This window comes from Catharus ustulatus, chromosome 1, assembly GCF_009819885.2.
Source record: "Catharus ustulatus isolate bCatUst1 chromosome 1, bCatUst1.pri.v2, whole genome shotgun sequence".
NCBI classification, from domain to species: Eukaryota; Metazoa; Chordata; class Aves; order Passeriformes; family Turdidae; genus Catharus; species Catharus ustulatus.
Window position 1 is genome coordinate 152,953,787 of NC_046221.1, and position 22,801 is coordinate 152,976,587.

Sequence of the window (22,801 nt, forward strand, 5' to 3'; positions counted from 1 at the left end):
GCAGTCATGGCCTGAGCAGGGATACCCAAAATTAACATCAAAAGGAAAGGAGGGAGTTGTCCAAATACAGCCTGCAAACCTTTGATTCTGTGTGACAGTGATACCCTGAGCCAGGTAATCTCCAGCATCAGTGTTGCTGCAGTGATGGAAGCAGCTGATTCTGTGGGAAGACAAAAGTTTGATGGAAGGTATAATAATCTATTTTAGATTTTAATTTTTCCTTTTCATCCCAAACATAAGGAGCAGAGTTTCTTCCACTTTGAACGGGTCTTTTTATGTTCCCTTTTATAATTGGGTAGAACAAAATCATGTTTCTTCAGTATATAAAATGAATCTGGCAGTCTGGTTTTGTACTTCAGCCTCCCAAAGAAACAAGCAAGCATAAAGCAAGAAGATACACTGCCTACTAAAATGTCCCACTTATTAAAAAACCCACAATAAAATCCTCTGTGAACATCCTGTTTCAACTCTGCAATAAAACTCAGTGGTCAATTAACGGTGGATCTCCTGTTCCCATGGAGAAAGGCAGTTGCAGACTTAAGAGGTTGCTGTGGGAAAGGGGGAAAAAATAAAATTAAAAAGATCCAGTCTTGGTCTTGCAAACAAAGGTTGCCTTGGATTGCAGTCACATGTTGCAGTTCAGCTGATCTCACTCATGCCAAAAGGGGAAAGATTTCTAGTACTTGCCTGAGCCCCACTGAACTGGTTTAAGGAATTAATTAGAAGAAAGTTACGCACCTTTTGTGGTTTTTTCCTATCTAGCTTCCTCTTAGATTCAACTGCCCTGCCTTGGCTGGCTAGGTTGGGGTCCAGGGGCAGCTGGAACAGGATTTGTGACCATTGTGTGAATTTAACTGTGATTTAAAATTGTACCACAGGCAAATGTCTTCTGGCTTTTCCCAACTGGGGAAGGAGTCTCTAGGTACCCAAATCTGGGAGACCACTGAGCTTTCTAAGTCCTAACCCTAGTGGCTGAGTTGCATCAGCAATATTGGGGCAGAAGCACCTAAAGAACATTCTGGGGTCAATGGCATTCCCCAGGCACATCAGATGAACTGATAAGCTGGTGTTGGTAGAAACCTCACTGTGCATATGTCTGCATTCAGTAAATAGTTCTGGCCAAGTCAAACTCCTTCCCTAGGGTGCACCACTCTGTGCCAGGGGGGAATGTTCAGAAGACCCTCATAAGGCTGGAATTACACAGAATATGTGTGAAATTACACAGAATCCACTGTTCTGGCTTCACAGAGTTGATAGTTAGGTGTTCATTACATGGCTTTTTGGGGCAAAGCCAGCATAACAGGTTTATCTCTCCTCCTGGGTGGTTTACTCAGGCCTTAGGGCTCACTTCTGATCTTTATAAGGTGTATCAGGTCCCTGACTTTCAGAGGGTCAGAGGGTATTTTGACTGAAGGGTATGATCTCATCAGAGCCAGGTATTGAAAAACTTCCCAGGATTTTGTCACCTTGCCCATGTGTGTGCTGTGTCTAGAGAGCTGCTGGGCTGGCAGTTGCCAGGAACACAGCTGCCCAGCTCAGCCCAGGCTCTTGCTACCTTGGCACCGTGCCATGTATCTTTATTTATTGTGGGGAAAAATCTAGTACTTGTTAGATCTGTTCATTTTTAATAGGTTGGTGGTTATTTCCTTCATTTTTTTTTTTCCTTCTTTCCTTTTGTTTTCACCCCTAAACCCGAAACATTATGGATTAGGGCTGCGGAATAAAAATCGGGAGTGAAAAATCTAGTATATTTATAAATTTTAATTTTACAGTGGAAAGGCATATCTCTGCTTCTTGTGTGAGGTGGTATGAAACTCTTGGCCCATCCCAAGTTTCCTGTGCTCCCTGGTGGCATCGAGTTCCTTGTTTGCAGCACCCCATGGCAGAGATGAAAAGCTTTGGTGTACGTTCCCTTCGGGGCAATGCGGATTTCTGCTCAAAAACCTCAGTTCTGGAGACAGGTTTTATAAATGCCTAAAAAATGAGGCTTGTACCTTATCTCTTGAGAGATCGTTGATGGATCCATTTCTCAGAAAGATATTTTATTCAGTCCTTTAATGCCACGCCACTCCCTTCATTCAAATGCCTGGAGTCTTTTATCACGTCTCCTCTTACTCATTGCTTAGCCAGGTTGGGCATATTTAGTTCTTTTAATCTTTCCTGCACCTCACCTGTCTTTAATCATCCTTCTTGATGTCAGAACGTTTGATGCCCACTTCTGTGGAAAACAAGCCTAGGATTTTTTTGTTTTGTTTTGTTTTGTGTGCGTGTGAATTGTTTGGGAAATGTCTCCGGCCACCTGCCCAGGCTCATGCCTGGATTCCTCAAAAGCTCCCTCGAATGTCTCAGTGGGGATGCTGAGGAAAATTTCTGGCTCACTGTGTACACCACTGGACTTGGCAACTTCTGGGATTAATTAAAATATTTATTTGTTGGGTGTGGGCAGCAACACATTTTCCCTCCAGATGTTCCATGGAGTGTGTTTCCAGGGGCAGATTTCTCTGGGCATCTGCAGAAGGGTGCAGGTGCTGATGGTGTTTATGGAGAACAGTCCTAGAAAGGTCACCTGTGTTTCCTTCCAGTACATGCCACCAGCAAGAAGAGAGAGGTTTAATTTGCTCTTATGACGTTAAAAGCAAAACCTGGTGGTAACTGTTTATAGGTGCCTGTGCTGCAGGTCAGGGTAGTGCTTCTAGATGCTGGCAGGGATGGTGACCCCTTCCTGCTGCAGATATTGATGCTGTATTTCCTGAGTAGTTCATCTATCTATTTTGCACCCAAAAATAGTAATTTCACAGCTTCTTAAATCAGTTTGAAGGTGAGGATCACTGCTAGCTGGTACCAGGATGAGCACTGTATCCCTTCAGAGCATTGTGTTTTGCAAAGTCACTGTCTGAAGCTGATGTGTGGAGGTGTCCAGAATTCCCTCCACATACCTCCTGGATACCTCCCATTTCAGTGGGAGATGTTTCATAAAGCCTGACTCAATCATTTTCTTAAAACAGGCAAGCTCAGATGCTGACTGGAAGGGGTTAAGGCACTGATCCCCAGGTTTGCTGGGTCTGGGCCATTGGGCCAGGGGTGGCTTCCCTGGCATGGACTCTGAATTACAGAGCACTTGGCAGGAGTTAAAGAAGGCCAGAAGCTGGCTTGTCCCTCCCCCACCTCCCTCTGCAAGGGAATGCTTCTCATACTCTCCCAAATTTAGCAGTGCAAATGTGGCTGGGTTTAAGTAGGCTGAGTGATGAGGAGATTTTGATGGTGATAAAGGTCCCCTTCCCTCCTCTGCCTCACACTCACACTGCCAGCAGCCTGTGCAATAGAAAGCTGTTTGATATATAGTTGTGTGATTTATAGCTGTGCCAACAAGGGCTCTGTGTCCTGAGGAGGAGAGGATGGTGGATGAAAACAGTCTGTGAGGACCACCACCCAGGAGAGCACTGAGAACCTGAACAACAGCCTGATGTCCACCTGGCTGTCCTGTGTGACCCTTGGGCTGTCATGAGAGGGGTCAGCAATGTCTGGAGGTGACCATGAGGAAAAGCCCACGTCCTCTCCACGATGACACTGGGGGATGCACTGAGCAGGAGTCTGCTGCCTCCATTCCTTTTCCTCACAACCCTGCTGCTGCTTCAGACACTTGTATGGGGCCCTGTCCCTTGACCAATTTATGTATTTTATACATATACATGTATATATGTATATATTTAAATAGGTAATATATATAAAAATATATATAAATATTTAAATGTATACATAAGCTGCGTTTTATATAAGCTGTAATTTATATATTTATGTTATATATATACATATATATATAACATTAAGGGAATGGAAGGTTTTTGGTTGGAGGGAGGGGACAAGATTGAGCTTGCTGACATGTCTTTTGTTGTAATGTCATATAGGTCTCAGTTGACTGCAGAAAGGAGAAGGGAGGAGCGTGTCAAAGGGAGGTCACATCCTGCCAGGGTTTCCTGGGAAATGAGGTGAGTGGTGATGTCTTTCAGTGCTCATAAACCTGGAGATAGAAACCCTCCTGGTCTTCCCTGCACCCTTTGTGTGAGACCTCTTCTGTTGTTCCTCCAGATTTCCTTTTGCATTTTCTTTTTGGTTTTTGTATTTTCGTATTTTTTCAAATTTTGCCTCTTCAGGGCTGATGGGAGGATTGTAGATTGATGTGCTTGGGAGTCTCAGAAGGGCTGGAGACTGTCTGGAATATGTTGAGGTTTGTGCATCACACAGACCTTGTTTCTGGCTGTATGTGGACTTCACAGCAGGGGGACTTTACTCCTCTGTGTTTAGAGAACTCTGCTGCAATTACCTGCTACTGATCCAGGCCCCCCACCAGCCTCCTTTTACGGTTGCTGGAGGGAAATGGATATTTTTAGGAAGTGCTTGACCCTGACCTGCCCTAGGCATATGAATGGATTGAATCATTCCCTACAATACCTGTTTCTCTGCACTGTCAGCACAGCTGAGGCAGCTTGTTTGGTTGTAGGGTCTGCAAGGCATGTGTAATGTCTGTACCCTGTGTAGGAGGACTCGAGTTCAGGGTGCTTGCTTGTGGCTTTGGGTGTCCAAAGCCACTGCATGAAAGCTTGGCGACTCCTAAGCTGCCCTTAAATTTTCTTCAAGGTTTGGACACAGCTTAAATCTGTGAGCCACTTGTCTGAGCCTGCTCTCAGCATTTATACACCCTGACTGGCAACATATGTACATTCCTGAAGGATAGGGTATGATTGCTGAGGAGGTTTCAGTCCAACTGGGTCATCTCACACTGGCTGTTGCAGCCCAGTGAGAATCAGCAAGATGATTCCAGCCTCAGGAGTTGATTCCAGCCTGGGAGCTGCTGCACTAAGACCCAGTGAGGCTGCTTGGGCTGCACTGTAACCTCCTGGGAACCAGCCCTGGAGCTGCTCTGCTCTTTGGCTGCTTGAGTGATGTGGCTTGTGGCTTTTCAGCCACAGGAAGGTTTGGAACAATGCTTGACATCTCCCCATGGGAACCTGACACCTGTAGAGGGAACATCCACATCCTGGTGCCTTGGCTAAAGTGCAGAATCCCCCAGGTGTGATTTTGTGAATAACTGAGGTGCCTGCATGTCAGCTCTGTGTTGATTAAAATCTCCATCCAAACTTTTTGTGCACATCACTACACCTCTCAGGCAAGAGAAATCCCATCACTAGACTTTGCTAGGCCACCTCCTCTGCTTCTCCTCCTAGTTCTTTGAGAGATGGAATTGTTTTCTGTTTGTGTTTTCAGAGTACTCAGCCTGTGCTGGCTCATCCCTACTGCAGTGAGGGTAAATATTGACACCAGTTGAAATTTAGATGTACAAGGTGCGGTACCTAAGCAGAGGTAACTCTGGAAGATGTTTGGTATGATTATACCTCTGCCAATGCCTTCAGTATGTTTGTTGTCTGAAGGCAGTCTGTTCAGAAATAGGGATTGATGATGATGATCCATCACCAATGTTGTCACCTTTAAGAACAAATATAATTTGCTGTAGTACATCACTCTTGTTTAGCTGTAAGTGGGCAAAGGAAGTGTGTGTGTTATTCTTCATTTGTTTAATGTTTTCTCTGCAATTTACTGTTAGCTTTTCTGTATTACTAATAATTGGAGTGTTTTCATTGCCACCCTGGAGAGAGGAATCTCTCCTTTTTATAGTAAGGGAAGCTGTCACAGTGAAATGATGTGGTCACTGCCCTTTGCCTGACACACACATCTCCTGCCTTCTGTCTGTCTGCCTTGGCAACTAGAGGATGTTGCAGGGACTCATGGTGCCCTTGCATGTGATGCTTGCTTCTGCCGTTGGTCTCTGCTCTGAATCTGTGCCTCGATTCTCCATCTGGAGAGCAGGATAAACTGATGCTTTCTGTTGCTGTGAGAATTAGCATTAAGGATGGGCAATTTAGCAGGAGACACGAGGGCTGTGTCTAAGAAGGGGGATGCTTTTTGCAGTATCAGTGATTCCTAGGGAACAGCCTCATTTTTACTTGGCTGCTGGATGTCTCTCTGGATTTTCCACAATTAAGTTCACTCCATCTGGCTTTCTTCATCACTCCAGTTTTTTTTTTTTTTTTAAACCATTTCAAAATGCTTGGGTATCAGCAAGGATGTTCAGGACTCATGGATGCAAACCCACGAAGCTGGTGGCCTGGTATGAGGCTCTCTGCTTTCTCTGAGTTTGGGATTTCCTTGAGCTGGGATGCTTTGGGATTCTGGGACATGGTAAGCAGCAGAATGTTGTCATCTCCATCTTGACTAACATGAAATGAGCAGCCTGCCTGAAGCGAGGAGGGTTTTGCAAGCCTCAGTGACACCAGTTAAGTACTCGGAAGGGGTGTGAATTGGGGGTGGGTGGAGAAGGAGGTTTGTTATGTGCTTCCCGGCAGCTAAAAGCAGGTGTTCAGTCAACTGAGAGTTGCCCTAAAGGCAGAGAATAAGGATGCAAATGATCTCTGAAACATAAAAGGAACCATCTGAATGCCCCTTTTCTTGGTTTACCTCCACCCTGGGTAATTTGCATGACACAAGTTGATCAACCCTGAGAAAAAGCAGTTCGGTCCAACAGGAGAAGATAACTTACTCAAACCTAACAACCTTGCAAAGAAGTGAAGAAAAGCAAAACCCAGAGGCCAGGAGATGCTGAGAGAACAGGGTGGGCTGTGTCTACTGTCTTGGTGGGTCCCCTGGTTGGCTCAAAGGGTGGCTGTCCAGGTGGGGACAATGCCTTAGCTCGAACCTGGTGTGGATTTGGGACCCTCCTGGTGATGCTGAGTGTGGGGTGGAGCAGTGCTGAGCTGCTGCTCTGCTCATCCTGCCCCCATTCTGCCTCAGTCGGGTTCTACACCCAGCCTGGATTTACACCCTACCAGAGCTTTTAACGAAGTTATTTTTTTGCTCTGATTTGGATCTGCACGTGTCTCAGTTGTAGCCACAGATGGCTGGTGTCCCCACCCCCTCACCTGTGCTCCCCTGTCCTGTAGGTGAATTGCTTCATTTCATTGATAGTTTCACTAATTTTCCCGGTGTTAATGGGTTTTTCCCCAGCTGCCCTTCCCCCCCTTCCCCAAAGCAAAGACATTGACTCTTTCACTGTGAGGGTTAATTGCTTATTTATTTTGTGGACCGCACCTCCCTCTTTCTGATTTCACTTGATATGTGCAGGATGTGGTGATAAAAATCTGTTTGAGCTGTCTCCTGTTTCAGACATTTTTGCTTCTTTATAGCAGCTTCATGGGACAGTGAGTGTGCACACACGGGTGCTTGGATAGGAAGGTGGGGAGGGAGCAGCAGGCTGGGCAGCCCTGTGCTCTCTGCATGCTCCATCCTTGCACACAGGCGTTTCAACAAAGCTTTTGAGGTGTTATATCTTCACAGATCCACTGCTATAAATCTGGGGGAGAGGGGGAAATTGTGACATTGCTCAGTCTGGTCTCCCCTCAGCTCCTTGCAGACTTCTCTTCGAGATCCAGCTGGTTTTCATCAGCAGCTCCCGGGGTTGTCTGGGCCAGCCGGCAGCTTGCCACGTTCAGTGGTGACACGTCTGTGTCTAGAGAGAGCACAGCATCCCTATGGATTGTACAGTTTGCAAACTGCCTGGTGTGTATGGCTGTGTGGTCCCTTCCAGCCTCCCCCACTCTGTCATCCTGTGCAATTCTCTGTGTTCATGGAGGGCATCCAGTTGCAGACTGGTTGAACCAGGTGTTTTCTGGTCTTTTTTTTTTTTTTCAGGTTTTGCATCAATGATTTGTTTGGTTTTGCTGTTTCCTCCTAAAGTTAACGGTGTCTATGGGTGGTTTACTCACATGCATGAAAAAGCTGCTCTCAGAGGTGGTTTATATTGTCTGTATTTTTATCTTGAATGTCTGATCTGCAGCATGTCTTCCAGAGATGGCTCCTTTGGGGAGATGTCCTTGTGTGGATGCTTCTCCTTAATAAATTTGACCACTTTGAAGAAAACTGTGTTAATTTTCTGAATTACAAAGTTGTGTATTGAAAACCAATAAGTAAAGGGGGCTGAGGTCAAGAAGGGTTAGTTTTGAAAACTGGGATGTATTCTGCTAACATCCCAGTGCCCCAGGGGTAATGCTTCTGAGCTGTAACCCTGAGTCATAACTGCCCACCCCAGTGCAACTTCCAACCGTAGCAGTGTCACATTAGGGAGGTTGGCATGGAAGCTGGAGCCTACAGGCTTGAGGGGTCCACACTGAGGAGGCTGCTGGGTGCACAGTGCCAATATATCCCCATGGAAAGGAGGATTAAAAATTGGGCAGAAAAACACAGGATCCAAACTGCCAAATGGCTGCATGTGTTGGGTTTGCTTTTTTTTCTTTTTCTGTTGTTTGAGTCTGTTTGCCTGAATTTATCAACTGGATTCCTCTTAAAAAGAGGACCTGAGAGGTCTTTAACAGCAATAAAGGGAGTAAAGGGTTGCCCTTATTGCACCAAGCATACAGACTAGGAGCTGCTGACTTGTGATGAGATGGGCGGTGGTTTTCCATCTTGTCTTTTACTTGTGGTCATGACAGGGAGAGCTGATGATCCTTCTAATTGAGAATGTGTAGTGACATGCCAGGAATCCTTGCTGGATTGCATTCTTCTGTGGGAAGGCATCAGCTGTACATTGTGATGGGGATTAACAGACCTTACTGTATAGATAGTGCTTTACAAATGATCTTTTCCTAGGAAGATTTCCTAACTGGGCATAGTCCCAAAGAGCATGAATTGGGTGGTTCTGACTCCTTTATGTTATTCCCAATGCCTTGGTGTTTCGGATGAACATCTGAGCTGCATGTGCTCTGCTGTGATGGTGCCACTGGTGTGGGCAGGGCTGCTGGGCAGTTGTGCAGAACCAGGTGGGAAGTGGCCAGAAGGGCATTCCTTGTGTTTGATTGCTGGCAAATCCCATATCATGTGGGTTATCCATGAAGAGATGTCACCATGATGGAGGATTGTCTTGTTGAATTGAGTTTTCATATTTCTGTAACAGTTGTGCTAAAAAAAACTTCCAAAAAGCTTGATACTTCTTGGGATTAATTTTTTGTATGTTTTCTGAGAGCACAAATAAAGGCTATAAAAGCAGTCTGATTTTCCAAAATGCAGAAGAGCTCAAGCCTGAGTGTGAAACACCCTGGTGTTGCAGCATACTTCCCAAGTGGCCTTGGGCAGGTCAGACAGCTGGACTGGAAATGTCCAAAAGTGCGACTAGGCATCCAAAATGCTGACCCACTTGGACTTGTTGTACCAGCATTACTGTGCCAGTCTGAACTGCTGTTTGATGGACTTCATGGCTCCTGAATGGCTGTGGTTCAGAGTCAGGTGAGGTTGGGTGTGAAATTAAAAAAAAAAAAAGGTTTCCCAGTGTAAACACCACTTACATTCTGTGGGAAGAGTGGGAACAAATAATGCTTTGGACCAGGATCCTCTATGGATCATGGAAATTTTCTGAACATTTGGCTTACGTTAGATGCCTAACTTCCAAACAGCTAAAATTAGGGAGAAAGCAGTTCCACCTTGTAGTTTCTTGATGTTTCTGTTACTTGTGTGTAAAATGAGTTTAGTATGAAGTACTTGTTTCCCTGAAACAGAGAATAAATGCAAACTTGGAGTTGTTTCCTGGCTACAGCAGCAAATGAATGCTTGTATTTGGGATAACAGGCTGATCTTGGCCATGGGTAGCATCTTTGAAACTGCCAGCATGCTGGGAGTTAATGAATGTGCTTGTATTTCTCTTGATTAGCTGGCGTGTTAAGGCTTTAAAATCAATTTTACTGCTACACACCACCACAAACCTTTTTATTTAAGATGTTCATTTCATGAAGTTCAAATAGCACCCGTGTTGGACTGAATTCCAAATCTCCAGGAGAATTTAGGATGGTTTTGCTTGAGGTTTCTGTTGTGGTTGCTTGCAGAAGAAAAAAAACCAGGATAAAGTAACCAAGGTCAGCACCTCACTTCAAGCTGCCAGTAGAACTCCTCCAGGGAGAGAGGGATTGAGTTACCCTCTGCCTGCAATTCATCCCTCATGCCTATACCAAGTAATCCAGTAAAACGGCGTCGAACAGGATGGGAAAGTTAGGAAAACTTTTCGCTGTAAGTTGAGCTGGGTAAATGATGCTCAGAGCTGTGTTGGTGTCTTGGGCACAGATTTTCCTCAGAAAGTGCTGGGGTTTTTTTACCCAAGGTATTGCATTGAAGTCCTGATACCCGTAACATGTGGAGTGGAATGGATGAGTCTTGAAATGCACCATGCTTTTGCCCCCATCTCGGTAGTAGGTCTTAATTTTTGAGTGCTGTGATTCTGATTATATTTTGCATTTATTGTTGATCAATATGTGTAGTGCCTTCATTTGAATTTAATTAGCTCTTGTTTAATATTATAGTAGGCTTTATTACAGATTAGTACTACCTTGCATTTATTAGTTTTTCCATTCTAGAGGATCTGTTAAGTCTTCCCAGGGTTGATTCCTAACCTTAGGATGTTCTTCTGCCCCCTTCAATGCCCTTGGGCACATTATCCAATTGTGGTAAAAACTGTCTGGCCCATTTTCATTTATTTTCCATCTTCTTTTTCCCTCCTTAACTTGATTGTTATGAAGTCACTGAGCTAACAACAGTATTGTTTGGTTCCAATTTACATTATTGACATTTCAGCTTTCTCTGGGTTAAGTCTCAAGGATGGCACCCTGGTATTCCCTGCCAACATTGCTTTTTGTCTCCTTAATGTTGGACTAACCTTCAAGGAATAGGTTTTGAAAAATTATTTCTGAGGTTATGCTACTTTTGGCCAGGTAAGGGCTGTGTGACTTTCAGAAAGTTGCATTTCAGCAGCAGGCTGGACTAGACAGAACACTGGTGCACTCTGTGATGCCAAGGAAATAATTTACTGTAGCGCCCTACCACATGCAATCCTTGTTTTTCTTGGGATATCTCCCATGGACCTTCTGGCTGATTTTTCTCATTCTTCAATCTGATGTGATTGTCATATGTTGTGGTATGTAGCTCTCCAAGCCAAGAATATCCAATATTTTTGAAATGTGTTCATGACTGTTCAAAATAGGCCTTTTTTCCATTCTCTTATAAGACTTTGCCACTTGTCTAATATGCTAATTTTACCCCTTCTTTGGCATACATACTCCTTGGTGTTATTTTGGTGTGTACTTTATATATATCTTACATATAGCTCTGTGTGAGTATGCATTACTGTATGTGATTTATATAAAGCTTGTCTATGCTGTCATAGGAAATAACTCACTTTTTGGTGGGATCTTGGCTTGGGCATGTTGTGTCCAACCAGACCATTGCCAGGTCTCTCTGTCTTGCTTCCCTTCATCCTCAAACAAGGCCATTGCTGCATCCATGCAAGGGAAGACACAAACTGCTGAGCATCATTTCAGGTGAGGGGTGTGGTGGCTTTGGAGCTGCTGGTGGAAGTCTCCAGATCCCTGAGTGACTCATGCTCGTGAGCTGGGTGTGCAAATGGACGTGGGTCTGGAAATGTGATCAAAGTGTAAACAGAGAAAATGGCTTAAAAAGTGGGGGTAAAACTGCCCTGAAATAGAGGGGGAGACATGTTGGACCATAACTAGAATGCCACAGGCGTGGGTGAAGGCTGGAGAGGTGGGGTGGGTGGGTGAGTAAAGATCAGTGTGAGAAGCTGCAGTGGATGGCAAACCTGAAAGGAAAATTCTGTTTCGGATATGAAGATCATTAATTAGGCGAATTGATTCCCCTGTAGTTTCTTGAACTTGAACCTACCTTGCTTTGCTATTTTGCCTTCCTAGTGTGCCTGCTTGGATGACATGCATGGACCCAAAAACTGGGTAGAAGGACTGTGATAGTAACAATATGTTTGGGGACAGGAAAGGAGCCAGAGTTAACTGTGGGATACAGTCATGGAGGAAGAATGAAACTTGGTAGTCAACTCTGACTTGAGGGAACCAGTGGAGCAAAATGACCACTTAATGTTCCTGTCTTCTGGTCCTCTTTAGAAGAGGGTGATCTCTGTTGCTTGGGCATTCATGGTCTTTGTTATATGCTGGCATCTCTTTAAGACCTCCACATTATCATGATGGTATCTACCCAGGGGGTGGAGACCTGGCTCATTGTGACTTTGTCAGTTTGACATATTTGTCCAGCTGAATTGTGATGGGCTTTGTTGTAGGCAAGTAAAGGTTTCCAGGAAGCTCTGGAGTTCCTGGGCTGATGAACTGAAAACAGAGGCATAAAATATATGGGATAAAAAGTTGGGAGGAGGGGTTGTTCCTTTGAGACAGTTGGATTAGGAAGAGGATGTGAGGCTGAAATTATTGCAGGTAAGTGCACTGTGTACCTTGGCTGCCAGTTTCAGTGTTGTCAGCTGAGGCAGGTGTTATGCCAGAGCTGGATATTGTCACCTCCAACAAGGGTCTTGATGGGTCTGGCCTGATAGGGAAGGCTGTAAACTGGATTTCTACTCAGTACAGCACTGGGTTTCTGGGCTGAAGAAGCAGCTCTTGGTCTAAGGAATGCTGTGGCTTGTCACCAAGAGGGTTGTGCCTGATCAGTGCTGGTGGGGTTGCTGCTGGTGGTGGGGTCAGAAATACTGATCCTTTACTGCAAAGGAGAACATTTTACAGTGTGATGGAAACCACAAAGGTGTTAAACTGTTGAGCCTGTTTTGTCACTAAATGTCACCACCAATCAGAGCTCTGAAGATGGAAAACTTTCACAGTGTGAAGTTACTGAAGAAGGGGAGACATTCAACAGGATTAGCTTAATTCACTTGAGCCATGGGAAGTTGAGCATGGGTTGGTGAGTGTATGGTCATGAGCAAGCCTCCTAAATTGGTTTTGTTTATGTAAACCAGAGGGGGATTTTCCAAGATTGGTCCTTATGTTCTCCAAGTGAAGCAGACTGAATGCTGTTGTATCTGACTCTGCAGGAAAGCTGACACGGTGGCAGTAGCACTCAGAATTGTGTATTATTCCCTTCACAGCCAAAACTAGAACAAGAAAAATCTCTTGTGTCAACCTGGCCTTTGAAATACAAATGAGTGAGCTCAAGCTCACTTGTAAATGTCACGGTGTGCTTTGTGCTCTCACTCCCTGATGTGGTTGCTTTGCTTTCCCAGGTAACACATTTTCAGGCTTTTGCTTCGGGTAATGCTTTGACAACAGGGAGAGGAGAAGAGAGTCACTTGTGCTTTGTGTTGAGTCCTTTAGGGCTGTTTTCCACTGAGAAGCTGCACTGACCCTGAGCCAACTTGAAACCATCAGCACAGGCACTGTGCTCCCATGGAAGCCCAGCTGCAGCCTCGTGTTCCTCTGTTGTCAGACATGGGGAATGGTGTACGAAAGGGCACTGTGCAACTCTTTGGCTTGACAGCCTTGGCTTTTTTAATGTGCTGTAAGTCTTTCTTGGGGTGTTTTTGTGTCCCTCTGTCAGGGAGTCTGTGCTTACTTGCTGAAAGTCATTCATCTTGTTTTAAGGGATGAATTGTCCTGTACTGGACCACCAGCAAACAGCTGTGCCTGGCCAGCTTGCCAAGCCTCCTGCAAGTCTGAGGAGGCAGAGGGATGGCACTGATCTCTCCTCTCTGGTGAGCAGTGGTAGGACTTGAGAGAATGGCATGAAGCTGAGCTGGGACAGTAGTGGGGAGGGGGATAGGTTGGTTATTAGGAAAAAGTTATTCACCCAGAGGGTGTTTGAGCACTGGAATAGGCTCCCCTGGGATGTGGTCACACACCAAGCCTACTGGAGTTCAGGAGGTGTTGGGACAGTGCTCTCAGGCACATGGTGGGGCTCCTGGAGTTGTCCTGTGCAGAGCCAGGAGCTGGATCTCACAATCCCTGTGGGTCCCCTGGAGCTCAGGACAGTTCACGGTTCTGTATGTCTGTGGCAAAGCATTGACTTGTGCCATCGCCTTTAGGGTCATCTCTGCTGCCCTTTGCAGGATGCTCTTCTGGGGTTTGCACTAACTCATGCAGCTCCTTTGTGAACTTCTTCCCCTCAAAATTGAATCACAAGCCAAGACTGCAACAGGATATGTTGCTTCTATGGAGAAGCCCGTTTGGAAGCTAATTGTGCTATTTTGGGTTATACCACAATGGGCTGGCTGGGTTTGATGATGTTTCTGTCCTGTCTGGGATTAACCTGATAGGGACAGTAAGACAAAAAATAACATGAGAAGCAAATAACTTCAGAATTGCATTTTGGATGCCAGAGGATGCTTATCCTCAAAACCTAATTGTTTTAAACCATTTTGCTGATTAGTTCAAGCCAACTTTCAGACTCCTGTCTGAGTAATAGGCATTTCTGTGGAGTTAATCAGAAAGAAGTGCAGTTCCTTTTACCATGAGCAAAAATAAATGTCAGACTGAGGACAATGTGTAACAGCAATGACTGGATTTGTTGACTTAACCAGAAATACGCAGCCAGTGAAAAATAAAATCATGTGGAAATACCTCACAGGCTTCTGAATCAGTGCTTACAATCCCTCTGGAGCTTTATTGCAGTTGGTGAATAAAGCTGTTGAGAGGAGTAGCAGGAGTGGAGCAGTGCAGGAGATTCTCTGTGTTCAGGTGGATCAGGGAAATGCTTCTCCTCCTCATCCTGCCCATCTGCAGGGGCTCAGCATCCCAGGCTGGACTTAACCCCTGCCTTTGTGCTTCTGTTTTGGGAGAGAAAGAAAGAAGCATGTGGTAAAAACTAGCCCTGGGACAAACTTTTGGCTGATAGGTTTTGCTAGATCAGAGCTGTTTTCTGAGCATGACAGAGCTAAGGGAGAGCTCATCCTTCCCATCTTGGATGCAGCAGAATTGCATTTGGAATGCCCACAGCCAGTGCTGCACAGTGGGTAAATGAAGTGACACAGCTGTGGCACTTGGGTGCCTTGGTCAAGAGCATCTCAGGATGTCCCATCCAACCTTCATTATTGTGGTACTGGCTGAATGCCAAAAGCCACTCTGTCACTCCCCTCTGCAATGGGAAAGGGGAGGGAAAATAATAACCAAAGGCTAATGATTTGAGATAAAGGCAGGGAGAGATCATCACCTGATAACTGTCATGAGCCAAACAGACTCCACTTGGGGAAATCAGTTGAATTTATTGCCAGTGAAAATAAACCAATCAAAATCAGAGCAGGATAATGAGAAGTAAAATGAATCTTGTAAAGACCTTCCACCCACCCATTCCTCCTTCCCAGGCTCTGCCTCCTTCCCCTTAGGCAGCACAGGGAGTTTACAGTCAGTTCATCACAGGTTGTGTCTGCTGCTGCTCAGGGAGAGGAGTCCTTCCCCTGCTCCAGCATGGGGTCCCTCCCACAGCAGTCAGTTCTCCACGAACTTCTCCACTGTTCCCTTCCCATGGGCTGCAGCTCTTCACAAACTGCTGCAATGTGGGTCACACAGCTGAGGGGTGCAGTCCTTCAGGGACAGGCTGCTCCGGCGTGGGTCCCCCACAGGGTCACAAATCCCACCAGGAAACTACTCGAAGTGCAGACTCCTCTCCATGAGTCCTCAGTCCCTGTCAGGAGCCAGCTCCAGCACAGGTTCACAACCCTGTTTCAGCCATCCACCAGCTCTGGTGTAGGTTTTCTCTGCAGGCTGCATCTCTGCATCCCTGTGCTCCTCCATGGGAGGATACAGCTGCCTCACCATGGGCTGCACCATGGGCTGCAGGTGCCTGGAGCACCTCCTCCTGCTCCTTCCCTGACCTCCATAGGGAGATCATCACTAATCCAAATATGTGAGTTTGGCATGATATATGCTGTGGAGGAGGCAGCTGCAGTGTACCTTCTTTCTGGCTGGTTAATGCCCTAGTTTGCAGTGAATCCACCCTCGCCCCCACCTCTGTTTTTACCATTTTAGTTAAGAACATAAACAACCTGGTGTTGTGTAACAGGCTGATGAGGGTGTTGCTCATTCCCCACGATGCTCAGCTGTGGAGCACAGACACAGGAGCTGGTGCTCCAGCCCTCTGCCTGGGTTTTCCCACATGCATGACTGTGATTTAAAAATATGTAGTGGGAGACTTCCCAGACTGAAAAGGGCTTCATCTTCCCTGAGCTCAGCTTTTTTTACAACACTGCACTTACACTGGTTAATGCCTTTCCAAGAGTCTGAAGTCAGGATAGTGACCCACAGCTGGAACATCTGCCAGAGCTTCCTGGACAAAGTGCTGAATCTGCTGCTCTCTGGGCAGGAGCCTGCCAGGAGGTTTGCCCATAAACTTCTGGTATTTAGTGTGGTAAAAGAGGGGTTATAAAAAGTTTTAGTGGTAGCAGGGCTGTACCATGATGCATTCATGAAATAGAGTTGTTTGAAGGAAGTTACTGAAATGGTACCCATGGCCCCATACAAAAAGCTGGCATGATCAGGGAAGACTTACCTTCTCCATTTCTCCTTCTGTTTCCTGCCCATCTCTTTTGATAATTTTGAATCTTTCTGCTTTGTACTTCTTTAACTTTTGGTTTGTTTACAAACCTCCAAGGTGTGCTGTTTAACTTCACTGAGTTTCAATGTTTTTTCCTTTGCTTTGTTGACCAGTGCATACTGATTGGAACATTGCTGTTATTTCAGGTTTTCCCAAGTCATCCCACAGGCTGCTTTTGGTTTCAAAGATACTTGTTGGAAAAAGGAAGATTTCTACAAGAAAGCCTATCACACCTCTGATGCATTCAAGCACAGCTCCTGTTGGGTATCTGTCCTGTCTTACCTTGGCAATTAAAAGCTGGTTCAAGGGATGGGAATACTGATTTCAGCTATTTCTATGGCACATATGTCACTTTGATACTTTTGCAGTGGGATGTCCAGCAGGCTACTTGGTGATGGGTGCAGGGACTTTGGAGCATGCACCTGAGCCCCAAAGTGTTGCTGCCTGTCAGGCACTGCAGTGCTGAGCATTGCAGTGGCAGCCCTTGGGGCAATCAGCAGCAGGGGCTGGGACTTTGGTGAAGCTCTGCAGGGAAAACATGTATTCCATGTGGCTGAACCCTCTCCTTTGGAAACTGGGAATAGGTCCAAATTTCCCACTTGCTATACCTTTCCTCTGTGCAAGCCCTCCCCATTCCTCCTCCTAGATTGCTTTCCATTTCCCAGTGCTGCAGCTGACATGTCTGGGTGGGAGCATCAGGGCTTCTGTGCAGCACATCAGCCTTGTTCTACCATGCTGAGTTCCCTCAGTGATATCCTGAGGGATAGGGATAACAGTGGTGATAGATACCCACTCTCACCCAACAATACCCCTCTCAGTGCAATCCTTCTCTATGGGGTGTGTTTCCCACTCTGCATGGAGACAGCCAGAAGAGTCCTCTGAAACCTAAGCATCACCTTTTATAGGTGGAACCTCTTTGGAAATAAGTCAGGAGGCAGCATCCCTAATTTGGATTGACAGAGCAGTTTTGGAGACACAGCTCAAATCTGTCAGAGCCTTTTCTGGCAAACCACTTCAAAAAGGGTGTTTCAGTGCTGTGTAATGAACAGAAGAGGAAGCCCAGCATAAGGCACAGACAGGTTGCAAGGCAGGAGTTACCAGCTGCAGGTACCTCCAGGAGCAATCAGAGCTTCATGGTACCATAGCCAGTACCAGGGCCAAGAGCAACTTTCCTGTCTGTTCTTTCCCACCCAAGTGGGAATTTTCAAAGCATTTCAAAGCATCCTGATTCTCTTCTCCTGGAATAAGGAGTTGTCCTTCTTTCTCTTAGTTAGTTTCTTCACACAGAGGTAGGGAGTAACAAAATATTTGTTCAGAGTTGAAATAAATGTGTTTATCTGATCAAGAAACGTGGGTATGGGCAATACCTGAGTAAAGTTTTTGCTTGTTTAAAGCAGCTTGGAATTTTAAGGAAAATCAGAGGAACTTCCTTCAGGATGAGCTACTTAACAAATGTCCTGCTAACCAAGCTGATAAATGCAAGGCAGATCCAAAACAGAGCCCAGCACTGTTCTCTCTAGCTGCCAAGTTTGTGTTTGCTTTGGGGTTTAATTATAGGCAGTTTCTCCAAAATGAGAGCTTTATTTATTGCCATCTTCCCTTCTTCCTCCTTGTCCCCTTCTCCCTTCTGCTGCTGACTGCTGGCTGTGTGCTGGGCTTTGCTGGGCTCTCACCATTCCTGCCACCATGGGGATGGCACTGCTCTTTTCTCCAGCTCTCCTCCACACTGATCCACCCTCAGCTCACTGTGCTGATAGAAAGTCAGCATGTGTCAGTAGTGAGTGAGCTTCCTGCTGGTCAGTGAACTGCATCAGCAGCTGGAGAGGTTTGGTGAGCACCAGGGCCAGCAGTGGCTTTAGGAAGTGAGGAAAGGTTACTTGGTCTTTTTCAGTGATGAAGTGTTAGACTTGCACACATTGTGGAGTTTTCAGCCCAGTCCACCTCACCCATTGAGGTTGCATCCACATCACTCAGAGATGAAAAAGTTTCGTGTATTTTTTTTTCCTCTCTCCAAAAAGGTCAACTGCTTTGAGAGTCCTGGAAGTGCTGAGATACAGACACATGGTCATTGATTTTTTTCCCCTCTAAACTACCTTGAAAGTTATCTAAGTCCTCTGCAGAGGGCATAGGGTAAAATTTTATTTCACTAGAAGGGAAGATCCTGGTAGACCATCAGCTCCTTTCATTTCAGTGCAGGACTGTCTTGTCATCCACACACATGTAGAAATATGCTTTGTGCTCGTGTTCACTGGTGCATTCAAGCTAAATGTGGTTGAGCCTGGTGGCTGCTCAGATGGGTTGTGGGGCTCTTCCAGGTGCCTTTTGTACATGAGGACACTGTGATGCAGGGAGTGGTTGTTCTCCCTCTGTATGAGACAGTTGTTATTGGAGGTGTCTTTTAATGATCATTCAGGATATTAAAGCCTTTCTTTGTATGTTCACATTATCTTTGTATTGGCTAAATTTCAATTCACTTTCTTCCTTCTGAGCAGTTTCCTTTTTGTTGTATAAACTGTTCCTCACAAACCATGACAGTGAGGTCCCTCAGTGAGAGGTTTGGGTGATTGTGTTTTTAATATCTCTTTCCACCCAAGGGTGGATTTCCTTTCATTATGCACCCTCTAACTGGTTTTCCAAGCCTTTCTCACCTTGTAAGTTTCTAAATACGTTGTTGGGATTTTTCTTGTTCTTTTTTAATGAAGATGTAGGATCCTTTCAAAGAAGTGGAATCCTTCTGACAATAGAGTTGCAATTTTTGTATTATTTTCCACAGACTCATACAATATAGAACATTGTTCCCCAAGGACCAGATGGCTTGAAATCCATCATTCAAACAGGGTAGAGTAGCACACTTGTTCACTTAAATCTGTTCTTTCTAATAGTTACCAGTTATGGTTATTAGGAATTTTCTATGCTGTTGGTGATTTATAACCCTTCCATTCTCATATAACTGTTGTGGACAGCAAAATCAAAGGTCTTGTTGGTGTTTGCCCAGGGCACCACTTTGGTCATATGAGCTTGGGCAGAGTGCTGTACTAATGTGCCTCTGTGGCTTTTGTCTTAAGCTGGATTGAGTCCCAGTCAGCTTTAGGCACAAGCAGAGCAAGCCCAGGTCTGTCTGCACATGTCTGGGTGGACACATCCCACTTGGGTCATGTGAAATCCCTACTCATCCAGCCTTGGAGGGACCTTCTCGCCTTTGGCTGTGCCTGTGAACTGTGTAGCACTGGATACAAAATAATCACAGGGAGCCTGAAAATGCCTGTGATGCGAAATTGTAGCATTAATAAAAACAAAAGAATTGTTTGTGTCCAGCCAAGCAGAGTCGTGCCTGTTTCTCAGAGAACAGTGTTTCCAGCCTTGCAGTCCTTGGAGAAACCCTGACCAAAAGTGCTGTTGCTGACCTGCAGCACAGGTGATTGCAAGGTGGCAGGCACATGCTCTTGCCCAAGAAACTTTTCCATGTGCCCATGTGCAAAAAGTCTGATGAGAGCATGGGAAGTGCTTCCCAGCAGGGAAGGCCTGTGCTGTGCAGGTGCTGTGGGGTCCCTCTGTACAGGATGAATCAATCCCAAATCTGCAGAGATGCAGCTCAGCCCAGCAAGAAGCACTGAAGGAGGTAGGGGAGCTCTCCCTGTGTGTGTTTTACACCTGACTTCTGTCACTGCAATGTTAGTTCATCTAATGAGTGAGTGTAGAGAGCAAACCCATCCCTGCTGTGTGTGCATCTCCTTTCTGTGCTGCAGTGCACAGGTCCCATGTGGCTCTTGGATTCTCATCAGTCAGAGGGTCCTGCTTGGGGCTGCTGGCACTGGTGGCCAGGCTCAGCCCTGGAGCCTGGTGGAAGAACTTGCCTTGCAAGTCTCTCCTGGGCAGTGGAGGGACAGTCACCTCCACGTGGGCTTGCTTTTTTCTCCTATGTCTTCCAATTTGGTAGAAGCTCTGTGTCAGAGGTGTGAGATGTGATATTCACAGGTTGTCTTCCTGGAAAGTTGGGCATCTCCTTGACTGGATAGCAGAGATGCCATTGCACATGTGAAAGTTGGAGCTACTGTCAGAATTTGGACCAGAACACTCTGAGGTCTCTCTCAAGGCTGCTCCTGCTTCTGGAGCCAAACAGTAGCAAAGGATGCTTGGTGTTGGTCACCTTTAGATGACAAAAGTGGAGGGATGGCAAAGATTCAGGGATCCAGACCAGCTCATCTGGTCTCACCGTGACCCCAGCGAGCTCATCCTGAGAGAGCTGGGGTTGTTCAGTACAGAGAAGAGAAGGATCCTGGGAGACCTTACTGTGGCCTTTCAGTACTTAAAGGGGGCTTATAAGAAAGATGAGGACATACTTTTTTCAGGCCCTGTAATGATGAAGGATAATGGCTTTAAACTAAAGAGGGTAAATTCAGACTAAATAACAGGAAAGCAATTTTTACAATGCGTGTGGTGAGATGGTGGAATGGGTTGTCCAGAGTAGAATAGATGGAGTAGATGCCCAACCCCTGGAAACATTCAAGGTCATTCAAGGAAACATTCTGAGCAACCTGATCGAGTTGGTATCCCTGCTCAGTGCAGGAGGGTTGGACTGGGTGACCTTTAAAGGTCCCTTCCAATCCAGCCTATTCCACGATTTCCAGTCTGGTGGAGAGAACATCACTGAAGTGCAGTCATAGTTGAGTAGTCAGCATGGGGCTTGTGCTTGCAAACAAGGCTAATGCTGTGGTCATTGATGTACAAGAAATCATTGTGGGATGTCTTCCATGCTACCAAGAGTGGTGTATCAAGAGGTGCTGGTAGTAACTGGTGGGAGCACCTTGTGCTTAGGAACAAATAGGATGTTGTTATAAGTAGATGAAACAACAGGACACCTGGGTCTTGGTGTACTATGAAGTGTCCTTAGGTAACTTGTGCCTTCCTGACATTATGCAAGTGGACTTCTTGGCCATATTGTCTGCTATAAGCCTGGGGGTCATACCTAGTGCAAGCAGATATCTCTTGACCTTGCTGAGTGTTTAAAAGTGTTATTTTCCCCACTGTGACAGTAGGAGCACTAACTGTGGCCCAGAGCCTATTGTCCCTTGTACAAATGTTGAATCAAAGGCTGTCCACCCCCCCAGGGAGCTCATGGTCTGGATCAATGACAGGAGGTTGTGATTGGTACATGCATATGGGAGAGTAAAATAAAAATGCCAGGACGCTATTGATCATCTTGACAGACATGCCCCAGAACACCAGCAGCCTCACAGTTATTGAGTTTTCTTGCAAATGTCACACAAATAAGAGTTTTGATGAAGTCGCTGCGGTGGTTTGGCAGACATTTGAGATGAATTTCTACCAGACAAGGGGCAGGAAGGGAAAAAATGTCATTCAATATCAAAGGTGTTTTCCATTGACTGGCCCAGGAGACCAAGTAATAGTCAACATTATAAGAGTCAACAGCAGATCGTGGGTACTGCAGGGCATGGGGTAAGCATTGAGAGTTACAGAGCTGTTGTGTGATGAGACAGGGAAAGGGGCTATCCTTGTGAAGATTCAGTGGGATAGAAGCCATGGCCCGTGTGGTAGTACAAGATCTTGCTGGTCAGGAGAAGGTGGGTGTCTCAGGGAAGAGTGGATATTGGCTGTGATGTGGGAAAGCAAGAGCTTCAATGACAATGGCAGATTTGGATGCTGGATGTAAGATCATTCAAAAGATGTCCTGACACTTAATTTCAAACATAATTTCAAACCAGTCTGGAGTAGAGAAGACAGTCTGCATGGAGAAGGGCACAGACCATCATAATGATACAAATTTCTGGTGGAGGTGCAAGGGAGGTAGAGAAGGATGGGAGCATGGGTTGAACCACAGAGCCCATGGGGAGGGAAATATGAAGTTGAGCTGGAGGATGATGAAGAGGCAGGAAGGGAGAGATGAGAGATTGTGCTGACAGAGGCAGGTTGGAGAAGCCAGGGCCATGCAGAGGGACATATGGATTTTGACCTTTGGCTAAGGAGCCGCTGCTTTTTTCAGTAGAATCATGAATATATAATATTATTGCTTCCAGACCCAGACAGAATCCTCTGCAGATAAACCAGTGCAGACAGGGAAAAGCTTTGTGTTTAACACCATCCTGGGGTGCATCAAACACAGCAGAACCAGATGGGCAGAAGAGGTGATTATCCCACTCTGGCCAGCATTGGTGCCGCCTCACCTGGAGCTCTGTGTGCATTTCTAGGCCCCACCAGTTAAGAAGGTTGTGAAGGTCCTTGAATGCATCTCAAGGAGGGCAACATGGTTAGTGTAATTACTGGAAATCATGTCCTGTGAGAAGCATTTGAGGGCTTTGCACTTGTCTAGTTTGGAGAAGAAGAGGTTGAGGGGTGACTTCATTGCTCTCTAGCAGCTTCC

At 45.8% G+C, this 22,801-nt stretch overlaps 1 long non-coding RNA gene across 2 annotated transcripts in view; it reads left to right on the plus strand.

Moving 5' to 3' along the window:
- Positions 1-22,801, plus strand: part of LOC117001872 — a 55,195-nt gene that overhangs the window by 16,814 nt on the left and 15,580 nt on the right. For both annotated transcript variants that reach the window (XR_004419173.1, XR_004419174.1), the window contains exon 2: positions 3,906-3,986. This is a non-coding gene — a long non-coding RNA (uncharacterized LOC117001872). The remainder of the gene's footprint in view (positions 1-3,905; positions 3,987-22,801) is intronic.